This window comes from Rhinolophus sinicus, linkage group LG03 (assembly GCF_036562045.2).
Source record: "Rhinolophus sinicus isolate RSC01 linkage group LG03, ASM3656204v1, whole genome shotgun sequence".
Taxonomy (NCBI): Eukaryota; Metazoa; Chordata; class Mammalia; order Chiroptera; family Rhinolophidae; genus Rhinolophus; species Rhinolophus sinicus.
The window spans coordinates 94,494,941-94,514,608 of NC_133753.1; the positions used below are offsets into that span (position 1 = coordinate 94,494,941).

The 19,668-nt window shown below is 51.7% G+C and overlaps 1 long non-coding RNA gene across 2 annotated transcripts; it reads left to right on the top strand.

Moving 5' to 3' along the window:
• The first annotated feature begins 1,934 nt into the window (after positions 1-1,934).
• On the top strand, positions 1,935-19,202 carry LOC109449573 (uncharacterized). 2 transcript variants are annotated; one of them, XR_012494855.1, is made up of 4 exons: positions 1,935-2,171; positions 12,719-14,410; positions 17,481-18,271; positions 18,887-19,202. It is a non-coding gene; the product is annotated as an uncharacterized LOC109449573 (long non-coding RNA). The 2 variants fall into 2 exon arrangements; XR_002137724.2 differs by lacking the exon at positions 18,887-19,202 and having other exon boundaries at positions 17,481-18,426.
• The last annotated feature ends 466 nt before the right edge of the window (positions 19,203-19,668 follow it).

The window sequence follows — 19,668 nt, forward strand, 5'->3', positions numbered from 1 at the left end:
TGTCTGTTCTTAGGGCGAGAAGGGGTGCCTCTGAAAGCCCTGGGGTATCTCCCTCCCTCCAAGCTGTGTGACAGGCCCACTTTCTGTGTCCACATCCATCTAGCCGCTGCCACATGAATGCTGATGAGTTCAGGGCCCAGGAGAGACCTTGAAGGCAGGCCGCTAGTGACCTCCCTCCAGGTAGAAATGGAACCATCCATCAACCCACTGGGGTTGGGTTTGTTCAATGAGCTATGAAACCACTAACTGATTTATGGTCCAGCCTATATTTGGGTCCATCTTCTGTTTACTATTCCGCCCTTTCTCTTTCATTGGTTTCTACATGTGCAAACACCTAGCACAGCATCTGGCCTGAAACAAGGTACTTTTTTTCTTTTTTCCTTCCTTCTCCATTTTGCTATGACTATGGCCTCTGCTTCCTATTTCTGGCCTTCTTTTCTACCTGATAACCATGGGACTCAATGGCTTTGAGAAATGCGTGTGGGCTGGGTGGCAACCTTGTTTCTCCAGCTGACCACTAGGGGCACACTGCATGATCCCCTGTGGTCCCCAGGAGCCCACCTGGGGGGTCGGGGTGGACTCCATATTAACTCGCATTGATCTTGGAACAAGGAAGGAATTCATCCAACTAGTTTGTCTCAATCCTGGGCTCAGAACTGGGTTTTATTGCCACTCTCTGTGTTTCTGAATTCTAACCCCATTTGAAAGAACATGCTGAGCACCTGGGCAAACTTTTCTCCCTAGGACACATGGAACACAGCTTGAGGGGTGCTACATTTTTTTATACAATAAAAATAAAATGGAAATTTGTCCTCCAATAGATTTCTCTAACAGGTGAGCAAGTAATACTAATATGCCTGAAGAAAAAGATAAAACCACTGGTTTTAGCCATGAAAGGAACAAAATTCTCTCACTGGATTATTGGAAAGTTTGAATGTGACAACCACGTGGTATTTCCTGGCATTATAGGTATTTAATCTTTTGCTTTTGCTTTTGTATGCTAGGGATATTGGTTCCAATTATCTCAGTGTTAAAGCTGGAGGGGAGCCTTAATGATATGCTAATGATCCTCTTTTTACACTTGGACCCAGGCAGGACTAGTGATAGAACCTCATGTTAGCTCATTAGTCTCCTGTCAGGAGCCTTTGCACCTTCCAAAGGTAACAATAACAGCTAGCACGCATTGAGTGCTGTGGTACCATGTTCTACCGCTTAATTCTCACAACAACCTTATGAGGGATTATTTTTTTAACTTTGCAGATGGGGAAACAGAGACACAGAGAGGTTAAGAGACTTGCTCAAGGTCACACAGCTAGAAGTGGCAGAGCAGGGCTTCGAACCCAGCACGCTGGACTCAGAAGCTGTGCTCTAATCACCACAAACATTGTTACCTCTTTCACGGCCTCCAGGGCTGCAAACCCTTCAGGACCCAAAGGGCCAAAGGGACGATAGGGAAAGAACAGTGTCCCCCTGCTTCTCTTGCAAGTTACTCTCCACACAGCTGCTGGTACTGTCCTTGTAAACTGTACGTCGGTCAGGGGGTCACTGCTCACCTCCCGAGTCTCCCATCAAGGGGGAATCAAAGGCACCCCTTTCCTGCTCTCCCCCAGGTGCCTTCACTGGTCTCTCCTAGCTCCTGCTCACTCCTCTCCGGCCACAAAGCCTTCCTTGCTATTCCTTAAACCGACCAAGTTCATTGGCTGCCCAAAGACCGCACACCTGCTAATCCGGCCTGGAATGCTCTTCCCCTAGTTTCATTCAGGTCTCTGTGCAAACACCATCTCCTCAGAAAGGCTTTCCACGAGCCATCTAATGTTTCCTCTCCCTCTCCCCACTAGTCCTCTCCCCAACCCTGCTCAGTTCCCCTTATCACCACCTGACATTGATTTGCATGACCTATTCCTTCCTCTTTATTGTTTGTCGCTGCCCTAGAAGGTAGAAGGCCCTGAGCCTATCGCTGCATCTCTAATACCCAGCGTGATGCCTGCCACACAGCAAGCCTCTGATCCACCCTTGATCAAAGAATGCCCAGATGAAATCGGCCAGCTCTTCCAGAGGCCCAGGGCTCAGGCCCTACCAGCCCTCTGGGTGAACAGCTTCAGAGCGGCTGGAGGCAGCTGCCATTCTGTGGTCCAGCTATCTGAAACAACCACCATCTGGCCCTCTGTGTGGTGAGTCCTGGAGAGCAGACGGGGGAAAGCCGGGAGTCTAGGTGTGCAGGTGGGCAGGTCAGCCTGAGGACTCCATCATCAGGGAACAGACTGGGGCTGAACTGAGGCCGAGGCGGGGCTGTGGGAGCACCCCTTGTGGGGCCACCCAGATGGAGAGCAGCGTCATTTCCTCAGGGGCTCAGTGAGAGTAGCCGGGGCCAACAGAAGAGTCTCTGGGCCAGACCACCACTTGCTAGCCGCATGACCTTGGGTACCCACTTCCTCTTGCTGAACTGGCGTCCTCCTCTGCAAAGTAGGAACACGAAACCTACCGCGCACAACAACTTTCAGGATGCAACTGGATGAGACCCTGGGTGTAAAGCGCCTAGTCCGGGGTAATCCAGCAGGCACAGAGGCTCATCAAATGTGCATTTCTTCCTTCTGGATCCTGGGGGTCCCCTCCTCCTCTCCTCCCTCCCTCTTCTGCTCAAATCTGGGTACCTGTGTCATCTCTCTTTCCATCAGGGTCAGCCTCCCTGAGGCCAGTACATATATCTATGATGCCAGAAGAACCCCACTCCCCCAAACTTACAGGTGCTTTTTGTCAGGGTCTTCTGGAGTCAGTGCCTAATACCCCCCACCCTCTCACCCCCGCCCACGCACACTTTGTTCCTAAGCTCACGGAGCTGCTAGAACAGAGCGTTGCAAACACCTTGATAACATGCAAGGGTAGGAGAAACGGACCAAGCAGTCCTTTTTGTTTGTTTAATTGAGATAAAATGCACATCACATAAAATTAACCATTTTAAAGTGTGCAAATCAGTAGCATTTAGTGCATTCACAATGTTGTGTAACAACCACCTCTATCTAGTTCCAGAACATTTTCATCAGCCCCAAAGGAAACCAAATACTCATTAAGCAGTCATTCTCCATTCCCTCTTCCTCCAGCCCTTGGCAACCGTTACTCTTTCTGCCTCCGTGGATTTGCCTGTTCTGGACGTTTCATTTAGCTGGAATCACACAACACGTGACTTTTGTGGTTGGCTTCTTTCCCTCAGTGTAATGTTTTTGAGGTTCATCCACGTAGCCGCATGTGTCAGCGCTTCATTCCTTTTTATAGCTGAGTAGTATTCCCCAGCAGCACTTCTCAATCAAAACGGGAGGCAAGGCCCATTCCACCTTTGAGCAGGGCTTTCCTGGAGCCAGGCAGGTGGATGCAGGTGCATGGGAAAGAAATTCAAAGAGGGAAGAGGAAGGAAGGAAGGAAGGAAGGAAGGAAGGAAGGAAGGAAGGAAGGAAGGAAGGAAGGAAGGAAGGAAAACCGCATTTGAACAAGGGTGAATCCAAGTAGCAGGACTCACACAAATGAAGCTTCTGAGCCATGCGGCCACATTTTGGTGACACTTAAGGATCAGGAAAGGGTAGACACCAGAGTTCGGTGGCCCCCGCTGGGCACAAGGCCTCAGAAATCACACATTTTATAACATACCGCCCCATCCACCCACTGTTCTCACAACTTACTTCACACGTGTCCTTTGGCAAGGCTGGCATGCCTGTAGGCCTGTTTAGACACGGGAAGTCCCCTGGTGCTCCGACTCTGCCCCCAGCTTTGGAGAGGCCTTCCTCCTTCCCTCTGCTGGGAGGTTTGGTGTGGATCAGGGTCACTACAGGAGCGGGCTGGACTGTCTGTAGCCCCTCAGCCAGGATCACAGACACGCCTGGGCCTCACTACTGAGCTGCTGGCCAGGGCTTAGGCCCCACGCTCTGATTCAGGAGACAGGCCAGGGCAGACATGCCTCCCATATTGAGCCAGGAGATGAGGGTAGGAATGCAGCCTCCTCCACTGCAGGACGGGGCTTCCCTGGGGAAGGTTTGATTCAATACAGAGAGCCTTGTTTTCCCCGGACCTTAGAGCACCACGTCTCCGCACCTGGGGCTGAGCTTGTGTTAAGCCAGGGAGCCAGACCAACTGAAATACTGACCCATGTCCAGGTTGAAGGCTTTGGATATCCCAGCTTTGTTTTAGTTTGATGGTGTGGAGAATTAGAGAGTCTTCTCCGATTTAAACTGGCTCTGCTAAGGGTCTTTCATTCCCCCTCCCTTTTTTGTTTTGAACATAGGTTTGGGAAGTGACTCACAAGAGAAATTCGTATTTGGGTTTGGTTCAAGGATCCACACATGTGTACAGTTAGCTCTGGTCTGAGGTTGAGGCTTTGGTTCAGAGAGAGGACAGACCCCACCGTTCACAGACACCACTGCCAGCTCGTGGTCACGTCCGAGGCCCCCGTGCGGGTCTGTTCCCAGCCTGTGCTGCACTTAGACCAGGAGCCCCGGCCCTCAAACCCCAGTGAGTCCCCTGAGGGCAACACTGTTTGATTGATTTTGAAACTGTGACAGTAAAACGGTTAATAAAAACCCGATAGATCTGTACAGAGGTGCTTTCCACACTGTGCGGCCGATGCTCAAATGAGCCCTATCCATCATGGCCGGGCTCAGACACCCAGAGCACCTCGCACAGAGGAGGGGGTGCGTAACCACTGCCGGGCTCCTTCAGGGACCCCGAACTTCCCTGTCTGCCTTCGGCTTCCAGTGAAGACGGAAATGCCTGCCTCTGGCGACCCAGCCTCCCCTTTGTCTAAGGCAGGGGTCCTCAAAGTGGGATCCCCAACCCAGCTGCAGCATCACAACCTGGGAACATGTTAGAAACGCAAATTCCCAAACTCCAGTCCTCCTTAATGACCGCCTAATTCTGGGGACAAAGGCCCTTGTTTTAACAAGCTCTCTAAGAGATTCTGATGCAAGCCCTGATCTGAGAAGATCTGCTCTGCAAAGCACACTCCACACTCCCAGTCTGCAGCCACCTTGAGTTTCCAAAACTTGTATTCCCTCTCTGCCGAATTCAGAATAAGGCTCAAGGACCCATCCTATATGGACATGGGTTTACATGGGAACAGAGGGTAAAATGTTGACTCTCCAGCACTGGAGGTTGTTGATGTGTCAGCTGACAAGAGGGAGGGGCTTTCGGGGGTGGGTTTCGGGAAGGAACACCATCTGCCCCAATGCCTCCTGCTGGTGCAAAGAATTGGGATGTGAGAGGTAGAAAAGCAGAGGTTAGAAGTGTGTGTTCTGGATCCATAACACCCAGGTTCAGGTTCTAACTGGGCCCCATGCTGGTTGTGTGACTTGGGCAAGTCACGTCATCTCTCCATACTTGTTAGTTCCCCCATCTGAAAATGGGGGCTATTCACAGGACCTGTTGCATAGGGTTGTTGTGGGGAGGCTTAATGGATGTACATGTTCTTAGAACAGGGGACCACCAGGGATGCTCTCATGCTCTTGGCCACTCCCTGGGGCCCCAGGGCTCTGCCCTTCTGTAGGCGGCCAGCATCCAAGTGCCCACGTCCCTGGAGAAGCAGAAAACCCAAGGCTTAGGCATGGTGATTGTGACGTGGCTTCCTCTCTGCCACTCACACTCCGACTGGGAGAACAGACCCTGGCAGTTACTGGTCTCTGTGGGACCAGTGTGATTGCCAGGGATGGTGGCCCCAAAAAGCCGGTCTGCTCCTGTCTCTCAGCTCCCCTGAGGAGACAAGAGAGGAGAGAGCAGAGGGCAGGGGAAAAGCAAACGTGGACATAAAGAGGGAGGAGAGAGGAAACAGATGGAGACTAAGAGAAGGGACAAGAGAAAGAGAGGACGGGAGGACGGGTAGAGGAAGGAGACACACAAGTGCAGGGAAAGAGGAAAAAGGAGACAGAACTGGGGAGTGATGAGAAGACTGCTGCAGAGAAGACGTGTCCTTTGTGTTGTCACCTGACCCTCTGCAGCCTGTTCATTAGTCAGGGCGAGTCTGGGAGCAAAAGCCCCGCCTTTCAGAGTGCCCGGCCTTGGGAAGGCTAGACTCGGGGGAATTCATTCATCCCTGCTCTGGAACCATGACTGTGGCCACACCAGCCTTGGGGCCTGACCTGAGAGCTGGGGAGAGCTAGCCGTCTGCCACCCACGTGCCCAGAACCCAAGTCCCAGTGCGGAAGCTGCGCCCTGTGTTCTGAGCCAAGGCTGGTTTCCCCCCGGGAGCCTGGCTCACCCAGAGAGGAGAAGGCAGGCCTCGGGGCCATCTCTCTTTGGCCCCTGCCACAGCCTGGGGCAGCGCTAAGTCTCCCTTCCCTGCCTCACCCTGGCTGTGACCAGCTCCTGGGAGTGGACAGGAGCGTGACATTCCACTCTGCCCAGCTGCCACACCTCCGGGTTCTGCGGACGTCCTGGTATGACGCAGGTTCCTGACATCCCTGCCAGTGGCTCTGAGACGCACAGCCCGTGACCGTCACATGTCAGCTCTACTTTAGGTTTTGCCTGCAGTTGGTGGAGCGACAGGTTGTGTTCTTTGAACAAGGGCAAGTCATGAGGTACATGGCTGGGAGTTTCAGGAGTCAAGTCTGGCCAACGCACACACTTGCCTGGCTTGTGCATATACAGGGAGGGCCCCAGCGAGGAGCTCCATGAAGGCTGAAATGCAGCCATATTTGTTTTGCAAAACCAAGTGTCCTGGAGCAGGCGGCATCCACCCAGAGGCAGGGGCCCTTTTCCTAGTTTGCACAGAGTCGCCCACTGGGGTGGAGGGACCCTGGATCCCAATGGGACAAACAGCCAGTGTGGATGCTGTGATAATCTCTTGGACAGAGCCCAACCCCTGCCCTCTAAGACCCCCACTGCTCAGCACTCTACCTGTATCCTCAAAGCCAAGGTCATACGCTGGTTGGATGTGGCCCACAGAGGAGTTTTCTTTGGTCCGCTCAGGTTCTGTTTCTTTCATTCGATTCCAGTGCCTTCAGATGGCTACAGCCCCCACCTCTCCCTCCTGTCCTGCCCACCTGGCCCGTAGGCTCAGGAGTCTGACTCTGGTCATAGAGGAACCAGATGGCCTCAGGCCGGTTCCCTGGTCTCTGGGAAAATCCTGAAATTCACAAGCATTTGGTCACCCCCAGCAGAGGTCCAGTCATGTTGGCAACTCTAGTTCAGCAGGTGCTCCAAGCCTGGGACCCACCCCAGCCTGGACTGCCCCTGCCCCTGAGGCCTCTGAGGAAAGACAGGTCTTCAGAGAAGAGAGGAAAGGGTGGGAATAGTGGGCAACCCAGGAGGCCAGATCAGTTCCTCCCAGGGAATGAAACTCTTGGGAGGCCAGCAAGAATTTCAGGCTGGAGTCCAGGACATTAAGATTTCTGGATCTTCGTCCCTCTGAGAGCTCCCTCCCCAGTTTGTTCTCTCTGTCCCCTCTTCACTGTGGAGATTAGCAATATAAGCCCTCAAAACACAAAGGTTTGTGTATTTGTCTTTCCAGATCTGAGCTGATGGGGGGCAGACTGGGTCCATTCTGTGCAGACATGGGGTGAAGTGAGATGGCTTTTGTTCATAAAGAAAGCAGATTATAGCCCCAGAGAGAAAAATGGGTCAGTGTGGAGGCCATCAGGGACTGAATGTTGCAAATGCCACTGGACCCTGGGATGGGTAGGGCCCTGCAGACATTGGCGACACAGACTGTGCCACCCCAAGCCCATGGAAGCACAGGGTCAGACAACCCATCCTAAGAGCCTAACGTTCTGCTGATCCAGGCCAGGCCGGTTTGCGGAGGGGTGAGGCAGCCGAGATGGGTGATGCGTTGTCCCTTCCCGGCTCACCTCTGCTTCTGCCAGCTTGCACCTCACCCAGGCTCACAGATCCTGGTGCTTACCAGATGGTTCTCACTGTCACCTGGATGCACATGTTTTTGTTTGAGCTGGGCTTTTAATTTTGGTGTACACTGGAAAACTAGAATGACTACATCAAACAGTACTTCAATGGATTTATGGTGTTGGATGGGCAAAGTTAAATATGTTAGTTGATTTAAGAAAGCACATTAAGTAAATAATAGAACGGCTGGTATATAGATAAAGCCAAAAAGTCATGGTGGAATGCAAAAGGGTGAAGTTCAGGAAACCCTGTGTTATCCCGACAAAGATGGGTCCCCACTGGACCACACGTTGTTCTGACTCCACCCTGCCCAGCACCAGGAGACATGGCAAAGGCTGGCATTCAGTGCACACGGGGGGGACACGATATACCCCAGGCAGAGGAGCTGCTCAGGGCACCTGGTTTATGGGACTCTGGTCCATGTCTGTCCTAGAGCAGCCTGCATGTCCCAAGGTTCTCCCCTGCAAAGGGTGCAGTGGGCAGAGCTGGTTGCCTAGAGAGGTGCTGCCATCCTGCCCCCCAAAAAGCACAACTGGAAAGAGCAGGAGTGCAAATAAAAAGAGGCTTCAGAGATCAGCTCGGTCGGGATATTTTACTCCTTAGGAGCCAGGAGGCCCGTCTAAGGTGACCAATGAAGGGACCTCTGTGGAGACCCTGAATCTCTCCACAGGTCATTCTCCTCCCTGCAAAATGGGGGTCATATTACTCATTTTGCCCTGAGTGGGGAATTCGATGATGCAGAAACTGCTGTGCAAAGTCCAGGGGTGGTGGCAGGGGTCGGACTCCCCCTTCCCACTGCTGTCTGCAGGTCCGCCTCACCCCTGCACCCAGAGCCCGGGGGAAAACACAGAGAAGGAGACAAAGGATGAGGAAACAGCCCCTGCAGCACTTCTCAGCGAGCTCCCTGCTGCAAAGGTCTGCTGCCCACAATGCAGTAGCGGCTTTGTCAGGGAAATGACTTTAGCCCGGCATCATTTTTTATGTGCCTGTTCAATAAAATAATTATTGATGGCCTCATCCATTTAAGTCACAATCAAAATAGCAGCCAGGATGGGGCGGCCGGCCCTATATTATATCACCAGAGCCAGAACTATTTTCTATCAATTCGCAAATACATTCACATTTAGGTGAAAAATTATGCCATCTAGGATCAAATATATCAGAGGCTGGGAGCCAGGAGGAGAGGGCCTGAGTCTGAGGGCTCCTTCATTATTCATTAGTGAAGCGTGTGAGGGAGCAGAAAAGCATTCCTCTGCTTGCAAGTGGGTATCAGCAGAAGACAGAGAAGCAAGGCCGGTCCCCAAGAGACACAACTGACGCTGTCCCCACCAGGGAGACAGGCGGGCAAAGGACATCAGCTTTCCCAAGGAAGGAAAACTGAAAACGTGTGCTTTAGACAGGAGAAAGACCCACAATTTCCCGGTTGTTAACTACCTGCCAATTATCCAGTAGTTATCAGCATCCAAGACGGTGGGGCAGATGGAAGGAAAGCAGAAAGATGGAACCCTGGCCGGAGAACAGAGATGCTGCTGTGTGCTGGGCATTGTGCATCGACCATCTCATGGAACCGGCTAATAACGATGAGGCAGGCAGTAGAGGACAGGAGGCTCAGAGAGGGGAATTCACTCCTCCAAAAGTGCACAGCTTCTAAAGGACAGAATTCAACTATCACATCAGATCTGGCTGAACCCAATTTGTTGCCTCATTCAATAACTAATTGGAATGTATGGGTTTTTTTAGGGTGTGGGGGCAGAATAGTTTGCTTGTTTATTAGGGGGTTTTGTTTGTGCTTTGGAAGGAACGTGTTCGGCCAAGGCACCAGCATTATTCTTTGAGAATTTAAGGGAACTGGGAAGAAATAAAGGAGAAACTCCTCTGGTTAGTGGAGGTGATGTGGGCGTGGCTGGGCATAGTGGGCTGGGGAGAGCCCACACTTATCTGCAGGGCCTTTTTCAGAGCTCCACCCACTTGAGGGTGGCCCCAGCAAGTATGGCTTCCTGGGGGGCCTCGAGCCCCCCACCCGCTTGCCCTCACCCCAGAAAAAGGCTGTTCCTAGTGATCATTTACTGTGTGCGCACGGATTCTCTCTCCCCGGAAGTCTGCATTTGAAGCCTGATTTCTAATTACGGCTTGAAAGGCTGTGACCCTGGAGATGAGATTTTGGAGACTGGCAAAGAGCATCTCAGGGTGTGGAACTGTCTCCCTCATCCCCCAAAATTCACACCACATCGAGTGTTACCGTCTCATGTCTGTTCAGGGCCAGCCCTGAGCCTGTGCCTAAATAGACAAGATTAAGGCACCTACGATGGAGGGCATGGATGGGAAGGACCTGCATAGGGGAAACTCTGAAATCTTCCTGTCCGCTATCTGACCCTTCTCTTGCCTCCTTTAATTAACAAGAAGCCTCTTTGTCTGTATGATCTGACCCGTCGAAGCATTTTACATGCAATGTATATTGGAAAAACCAAGCCTGATGGCCAGACTCACTTCTCACCCTGGCCCTTGACACCCGTCTTTCCCATTCGGAGCACTGTCAGCAGGCTTACTCCAGAGTGTCTGGCCATTTTGGAAAACAGTCTGGCACTTTCACAAAATGCGAACCGTACTGTTACCACATGACCCAGCCATTCAGCTCTCCTGGGTAGATACTCGTAGGTATCTACCCAAGAGAGATGAAAATGTATGTCCACACAAAAACTTGTACCTAAGTGTTCACAGCAGCATTGTTCATAATAGCTGAAAAGTGGAAGCAACCCAATATCCATCAGCTGATGAGCAGATAAACAACATGTGGTGTATCCATGCCCTGCAATACTGCTCAGCCATAAAAAAGGATGAAGCACTGAGACAGGGTGCAACGCGGATGAACCTTGACGATGCTGTGCTAAGTCAGAGAAGCCGGTCACAAAAGAGCACAGATTGCATGATTCCATTTATATAAGTGTCCAGAATGGGCAAATCCATACAGATGATAATAGATGTGTGGCTGCTTTGGGCTGGGTGGGAGGGGTGGGGTTTGGGAGGAGTGGGGAGTGTCTGCTAACAGGTGTGGCATTTCTTTTTGCAGGTGATGAAAATGTTCTACAATTGATTGTGGTGATGGTTGCATAACTCTGACTATACTAAAAATCACTGGATTGTCCCCTTTAAATGGGTCAATTGTACGATACATGAATTATAGCTCACAAAAGCTGTAAAAAAAAAAAAAATCAAGACTATGCACTTTGCTTGGCCACCAACACCTCTGACATCTTGATTGCCATTCCTGACGGCAGCCTTTTTACCTGCCCTTTTACCACTGTGCACAAATCCGTCACGTCATTAGTTTTCCATCCTTCAACCACCCATCTTCTCTTAGGTGTGGCTGCTTCTGCCTGCCCCACCCTGGGCTCCCCACCCAGTGTGCCCTGTTTGTCTGACTTGCATCACTCCTCTTCTCGGCCACCTGAGCTCAAGTGGGAGGGCTGTTATTCTAGGGCCCTGAGAGCTGACGCTGTCCCCCTGGGGAGATCTCTGCCTGGGCCAGAGTCACTCACATGGGCCTGCTAGCTCCTTCCTGGCCATGCTAATTTCATGGTGTACTACTCTAGACATGCGAACCAGGTTTCAATCCTGCTTCTGCCACTTACTAGGTGTTATAGGCTAAATTGTGTCCCCCTCCAAACTCATATGTTAAAGTCCTAACCCCCGTATCAAGACTGTGAGTACCCTATATTTGGAGATAGGGTATTTAGAGAGGTGATGAAGGTAAAATTAGGTCATATAGATGGGCCTTAATCTAATATGACTGGTGTCCTTATAAGACGAGGAGATGAGGACACAGACACAGAGGGAGGATCATGTGAAGACACTGGGAGAAGAAGGCCATCTACACACCAAGGAGAGAGGCCTCAGAAGAAATAACCACTGACACCTTGATCTCAGACGTCTGGCCTCCAAAGCTCTAAGAAAATAAATGTCTAGTGTTGAAGCATCCCCGTCTGCGGTACTTGGCTACAGCAGCCCGACCACACTAATACACTCATTTTGTGACCTTGGGCAAGTCACTTCACTTCTCTGTGCCTCAGTTTCCTTGTCTCTCAAAGGAGGAGAATACAAGTACCTACTTTCTCAGGTTGCCATGAAAATTAAACGAGCTCTATGTCTAAGTGTCTAGCACATAGTAAATGCTATATGTGTTACCATTATTGATATAATAATAATTACTATTATACATCAGCGACACAACTCTGCTTTCAGTACCAATAATTTTTAATCAAAGGTTAGAGCTTTGCTTCAATAGGCACCCCTTGAGAATCCCAGAAGAATGCCAAGATACAGTTTGTGCACAACGATATTAGGATATTTTCATTGTCTGATTTGACGGAGGAAGAGCTGGAAACAATTCCTCAGTGATGGACTGGTCCAATAACATATAGAACACCATAAAATGGACTATCATACAGCCATTAACAAAAAGAGGTAGCTCTGAATGCTAGCATGTAGATATATATCAATCAACAAATATACAGAAATACACACATGCAGATTGCAAAGCTTAACACAATGAGTATCAGTGACCCTTTTTGTGTACATAAATAAGTATAATATGTTATACATACGAGTATTCAGAAACAACAGTGCTATTATGTATGCTTTATGTTTTTTTCCTAGAAAAAGCATGTTGACATAGGTTACCTAGGAGAGAGACTGGAGTGGAAGCAAGGAGACGTTTGCATTTTATTTTATACTTTTCTGAAATGAATATTTTACTGTTTAAAAAATAATATCACAGGGATTATCTGAGTAGTGGATTATGGATCATTTTTGTTTTCTTTCCTTTGTTTTCCTTGTTAAACAACAGCCACAAAAGTCCTAAAAAGAAGCTCTTGTAACACGACCCTGATTCCAGAGGGACCACACTGTCCTCGTCCATGAAAACGTTCCCTACTATGAACAGGTCAAAGATCTGGGTTCCAGCCCCAGTTCTGCGGCGAGGGGTGTCGTGGAGGCGTCCTTAACCTGCAGGAACCTCACCTCTTCATCCGTGAAGCAGAAAGCCTGCCGCTGCTCTGACTACCTCGAAGGTCATTGGTGGCATCCAAGTAACCGTGACAGCTCAGCTGTCCCTGCTTTGCATTCCTCCCCTGGGGTCGGTTCTAGAGCCTTCAGGATACCAAGCAAAACTGCAGGGTCCAAGAAACTGCAGAGATGAAGCTGCTCTGAGCACCGTCTTCTTCTGTGGTGGTCACATCACTCGCATCTGGTCACTGGGGCATTCAAACAGTCATGAAGTGCCTGCTGTGCATAAAGCAGAGCTGTGGACTTAGAGGGGATATGGTCTGAGACAGACACTCTGATTTGGGGCCCCCAGCTGGTGCACAGAACAACTCCCGGACAGAGTTAAGCTCTACAAGGACACAGAGAAAAAGGGAGAGGTTCCTTCTAGCGGGAAGATCCATCAGGAAAGGTTCTTGAAAGTGGTGAAAAAGGATGTGTTGTGGGGGTGGGTATTCCAGATGGGCAGGCTTCCAGACCCCACTGGGTGCCACCAGTCTCCAAGACCTGGCACGCTGCAAGGACTCGCTCCCTGTGCCCTGTGCCCTCAGCTGGGGCCCAATGGGGTTTGTCACTCACCTGAAGGCCAACACACCCCTAACGATTGCCCCCTTTTAGGGAAAGCATGTCTGAGACTTGCTCAAAGTCCCAGCCCACTTGGGCCAAAGGCTGGTGTCCTTGAGCCATTCTACTAGACAAGATCTGGTCTGAGCATGAGAAGCCTGTCACAGGAGGCCACGCCCTTGACAAGCACCACCTGGCAGGCACCACTTCTAAACCACAGGGCCAGAAAAGGATGTCCATGGTCAGTGGACAAACCAGGGCTGCACCTCAGTCCCTGTGCCCCTAATCCACAAGAGGATGGTGTCTAAGGTCCCTGGACTGTCCCTGCTGGGGAAGGATCCTGAAAGACAATCAGCTGCCCTCAGCTCCTTGAACCTCCACCACTAGCAACACCTTCTTACAAATAAGAGGTGATAGTCCCTGCTGAGATGACAGCAGGAGGGCGAGAGGGAGAAGGAGCAGGGTTCCTGCGCAATACTGCTCATACCCCCGCTGTGTGGTAACACTCAGTCTGCCTCCTGTACAGCCCCCACTGTTTACAGAACACTTTCCCACCATTAACTCATGGCTTTAGAAGATGAGCAAATGCCAGCTCGGGTGGAGGGTTACAGTCTGAAGCCTGGACCCCAAGTGCAGCCCTCCTCCCCCACAGGCAGGGAGCAGCAGCAAGAAGGAAGTGGCACTGAAGCTGAGGGTGCTGGCTTCCCCACAAATGCCCCAAACTTGCACAGCTGGGTGAAAATGGGGACTCCACTGGGGCCAAGCCTCTTGGCCTCCTTTAGAGTCAAGTATCAAACTCCAGGGTCACTTGGCCAGCTTCCCCCTTGTCCTTCAGACTCTGGGTGTGATTCTGATTCTAGAGTCTCCACCTGCAGAGAGCAGAGCCCAACCTGTCCAGGAGGGCCTGCTCCAGCTGCATTCAGAGGACACACAGGTAAGTCAACACCACCGGACATTGGGAGATTCCAGGAGGGCACCACGAGCAGGATGTAAATACAGTGATTGAATAAGTGTCTGTTTGCACAGCATCCGCTGTGTGGGCTGGAGCCTGCAGGAAAAGGCTCTGCTGAGGCAATAAAATTGGGCTCCTGCAGCGGCTTGGGGTTGAGGTATGTAGCACTTCAGGCGCGGCTGGTGGGGTGTGGCGAAGGAGCAGTGCGACTATGGGGGTGCTCCCCAAACCACAAGGGGCAATCATGGGAGAGACTTATGAGTGAGGGATCCTCCTCCTGAGAAGATGGTGAGCCCCACACAGCATCCACTCAAGGATGACTCCCCTGGAATAGGCCCGGGAAGAAGCCATAGAGCCAAAGGCGAGTTTGGAAAGAAGTCAGCCCCGCTGGGATCTGTGCGCTTTAAGGAAAGGAGCCACAGGCAAGTGGCACAAGAGAGTGAAAGGGAGGCAACAGAGAGGCCCAGGCTGGGGAGGGAAGAGGAGGAGGAAGGGGACCTCCCCCACCATGTGGCTGTGCATGGAGGGCTGCTGCACCTGCCTGCCCACCCGCAGGGCAATTCTGGGACAGGGGACCCAGCTTCCTGCTGGCAGAGCAGCCAGAGAGTGGCTGGACCCGGGTCACATTCGGGGCATCTCCTGCCTTCGATGGGACTTGCTCTCTCTGTACGCATGTGTTGTGTGCATCTACGCCCCCATGCACACACACACACACACACACACACACACCCATTCATTCAGGAAATACTGTGTTTCCCCGAAAATAAGACCTAGCTGGACAATTAGCTTTAATGTGTCTTTTGGAGCAAAAATTAATGAGACCCGGTATTACATTACATTACATTACATTACATTACATTACATTATATAAGACCGGGTCTTATATTATAGTAAAATAAGACCAAGTCTTATATTAATTTTTGCTCCAAAAGACGCATTAGAGCTGATTGTCCGGCTAGGACTTATTTTCGGGGAAACGGTAGTAAGCACCGTGCACAGAGCTGGTTCCAGGTGTTGAGAACACAGCAGTGAAAAACAAAGCTTGTCCTCATAGAACTTACATTCTTGGCAGGAGTGGCAATTAGGAAGGAGGCTCTGTCTGCCCATTTACTGTGCACTATTTAAATTCAGTACCACAGGCCACTCGTTTCCTGCCTCACTCTTCTGTCTGCCCAGAGCCCACCTTGGAGCCTCGAAGGACACGACTAACAGTCCCTGCCTTGCCCTCTCTCCTCTTTGCCCACTCAGTTAGCTTTGCCTCGAACTCCTTTCTTCCTCCCCTTCTGGCACACGCCGCCCTCTGCATGCCCCATCTCCTCTGGGAAAGTCGCCCCAGACTTCTCTCTCTCAGCCTAGACGCTGACCACTAGGACACTGGGAAGCTGTAGTGAGCTGGCCCTTAGGGCTCACGCCTGTCCAGGGACCTCAGGGAGGAAGTCTGCCCACTGGAGCCAAGCTGACAGGTGCGCTCTGAGGGGCCAGCAGGGGACCAGGTGAGTCAGCCAGGTGGGCTTCCTCTGTCTGTAGATATCCCCTAGACCCTCCTGCTCCCCAAATAATAAGAAGCAACACTTGGTGAGTGTTTCCTCCAGGCCAGGCTCTGGCTAAACCCATACAAGCATCACCTCATTGAATCTTCCCCACAACAGTGTGAGGTAGGGACCGTCACCATAGCTTTATTTCCCCAGTGGGTTCACACAGCACAGGGGGGCTTTCCAAGGTCACTGAACAGGAAAGTCACGAGGTTGAGACTACAACTTGGGTCTGCCTGACCCCCAAGCTCGTGCTGTTGACCCTGTTTCTGCTGCTGTGCCCTCACCTTTCCTCTGTGAGAACTTCTTTTGTCCTCGAGTGGTGACCACTGTAATCCACGAAATTTGTCACCAGTGGTATTCGCATTTCATATACTATAAAAAACAGATTGTCTTTCTAGACCTAATGTTCTATAATGGTGGGAATTCAGGCAGATGGGGCAAAGCCAGTCATTTTCATTTAGGAATAGGGACATCGCAGAGGCCCCACGACCACCCCACACGGGAGGTTGCCCCCTCTGTCTCTCACAAACTGCCCCCATCCTTGACGAGTTGCACAATCAGACCCCTCTGTTCCCTCGTTCACTGCTCACCTCTCTTGGCTCCAAGGCAAATATTCTAAAACTATTAATTATCTCAGGATAATTAGGGATGGGGAAATCCAAACACAGATACAATCAGTGCCTTGCCCAGCTGCCCCCACATTCCCCTCTGGCCCCTCCCCTCCTGGTCTCCCTGAAATCCTGGGCTGTGTGTGTTTCCCTGTCATCTCCACCCTGTGGCTCCCACCAGACCCGCCTGGGCCAGTGCCAAAAGGCCCACAGGAGAGCTGTGCCCCGCTCGGGCCTGCCCCAGCAGCTGCAGTCGTGTTGAAATTCCCGTAGAAAGCCTCCTCCTACCCATCCCAGAGGGCCGAGTGGCCTTAAGGAACCTTTCCTAGCTCCTCAACCCCAACAGTCAAACTGCCTCGCACCCTTCCCACGTCCCCACTCAGATGGAAGAAAACACTGGCTAGGATGGGGGTCCACCAGGAATGGTTTACCTAAGAATGGACCCCTTAATTTCAGGACCCTCTGAGGTAGCCCCCAAAATTCTTCAAACACGTGCCCATCTGCGTTTATCTGGGAAGACCCTTACAGCTTGCAAGACATCCCCAAAGAGCCCTGGGACTCCCCCCGCCCCCCACACACACAAAAGGGTGAGAATCTCCGGACTAAGGTGTCACTGAGGCCACCCCCATAACACTTTACAAAGAACTTAAGCCTCAGAGCTCCTCTGAGGCTTACAAGCACATGGAGAACCAGGCTGTATATTACTGGTCGGGAGCGCCAGGCTGTGGCCCTACTGGCTGCTACTTGCTATGTCACCTCAGTTTCCCTGTCTGAAAAAGGGGTCACAGTTGTGTCTACCACACATGAGGAATAAAATAAAAGAGGTGCACCAAGCGAAGTACTAAACACTGTTCCTGGCCCATAGTAAGTGTTCAATAAATGTCTACTACCATTTATCACCCCATTTAGGAAAGGGACCTGGAGCTCAGAGGGGCTAATGACTGGGGGCCCTCCCTGGAATTCTGAAAATATTGCCTGTCCAGCTGTTACTGGAGGATGGTGTGACGGGTCGGTTCAGCCCAGAGAACAAAGACACCAGCTGAGAGCTGAGAGCTGGAGCAGAAGACGAAGAGCTCAGGTCTTGCTTGGCTTTTGAAGTCGGGAGAGCTGAGTTCGAGTTCTGGCTGCGTGCTGGGAAGCAGCCAGGCCTGGAAGTGGTGGGGCAGGAGCTGGTTGGCCATGTGCTGGAGTCCAGCACCACCACTAGCAGTTTGGTGACTCACAGATCCAGTGACGCGGTGAAACCTCCTGAGTGACCTGGGCCCAGCTGGGGGCTTCTATGGCTGGCCTTAAATGAGACTGACAGATGTAGCATCTTGGTTTTCTCCTTGGATCGCTGCAGCCTGGTGGCTCCAACTGCAACTTTTACACCACTGGAGGGACAGACCCTGGGTCATAATCAAAAGGAAGAATCGCTACTATGGACTCGGGCTGAAGTTTCAGTCATCCACCCTTCCCTCTCAGGGAGAGCAGCACGTGCAGTCTCTCCCTCAGTAGGCATCCTATAGCCCACTCCAGGACAACGGAAACCCTGAGGGTGGCCCAGGGCAGCCCAGCCACCCTTCTGGAAACACAATTCAGAGCTGAGAAGAAGACCCCCAACCATGCTTCCGAAGATCTCCCAGCTTTGAGGGACCCAAACACCATTTGAGCACACAGCCAGGCCTGGCTTGGTGGACAGCCACAGCTGTACACCCCTGGTGAGAAAGTCATGGCCACCTGGGTATCATGGCAGATAGGATTAGAACTACTGCTCCTGCCCCTCCAGGATGGCAATGCAGCACAAAGGTGGTGCTGCCAGGGCAGAGCACAGAGGCAGGCAGGGGCTGAGTCTCCTCCAGAGGTCAGTGCTAAGGCAGGCTGCTTCAGGGAGGGAGGGGGGAAGGAGAGAAAGAGGGGTGAGGGAGAGAGGAGGGAGTGAGGGGAGAGGAGGAGAGAGGGAGGAGGGAGGGAGGAGGGAAAGAAGGAGGAGGAAGAGAGGGAGAGGGGGAGGGGAGGAAGGAGGAGGGGAAGAGGGAGAGGGGAGGAGGGAAGAGAGGAGGAGGGAGACAGGGAGGAGGGAAGAAGGAAGGGGGAGGACAGAGGGGGCTAGGAGGAGAGAAGGACAGGGGAGGAGGGAGAGAGGGAGGGCGAGGAGTGAAGACAGAGGAGGGAGGGAGGGGGCCCTTCAAGCCCGCCCATCTCTCCCTCTTCCAGGCAAAATACTCTTTCTCTAAAATAATAATAATAATAAAGCCCCCCTCATCCTTTTCCTTTCTGAACAAGAGCTTTGTAACAGTAGACGGCTGATCCGAAAATAACTATTTTGCCCTTAGACAGAGTCGTTTTTGAACAGGAGAAGCTGAGATATTTTGAAAGCCACCCCTGAGGCGAGAAGGTTGTGCATAAGGCACTAATTGTCAGCACTCCCCAAGGGCAGCCAGTGTTGCTGGGAAGATGAGGAAAGCTGGGCTGTCAGCACAGTTCCTGGGGGAGTCTGCCTCCCTGCACTCAGCCAGCCGGGCCAGCCTTCCGCGCGGAGGAGATAAAACACAGGAACACAGATGATCTTACATAACCGAAGCGGGACTGAACATTTTCAGCAAATTACCTCTGTTATGAGCTCTGCCATAAAATCGCCTCACAAGTGAATTTAGTTTTTCTTCCCTCCGTGCCCAATCAATTAGCACATGAGTAATACCAAGCCCATTAGGACAAACCGATGCCGGGGGAGTTATGTCAGCTGCTATAGAAATGATTGCTTAATATACCAGTTGGCTCCGAGGAGCTCTTAGCCACACACAATCTTGCCATAATCAATAGCAACAGTCAGACGACACTATTTCAATGAGAACACTGCCGGGCAGCATAAGAGCCAGCCCAGTGTGGAGCGCAGAGCCGAGTGGGCCCCAACACCAGTGCCCCCTCCTTCCTGCCTCCCTTCAAAGCAAGCAGGAGAAGCCCATACTGACAGGAGAAATGGAACCGTGGAGGGAGAAAGACAGGAAAGGCACAGGGGAGGGCCCTGCGGAGATCTGTATCCAAGAGGGAGAGGGAAGGGACCAGACTTCTTTCCGGGTCCGTATTTCCTATCAACCGCAGAATGGGCTTTACCAGG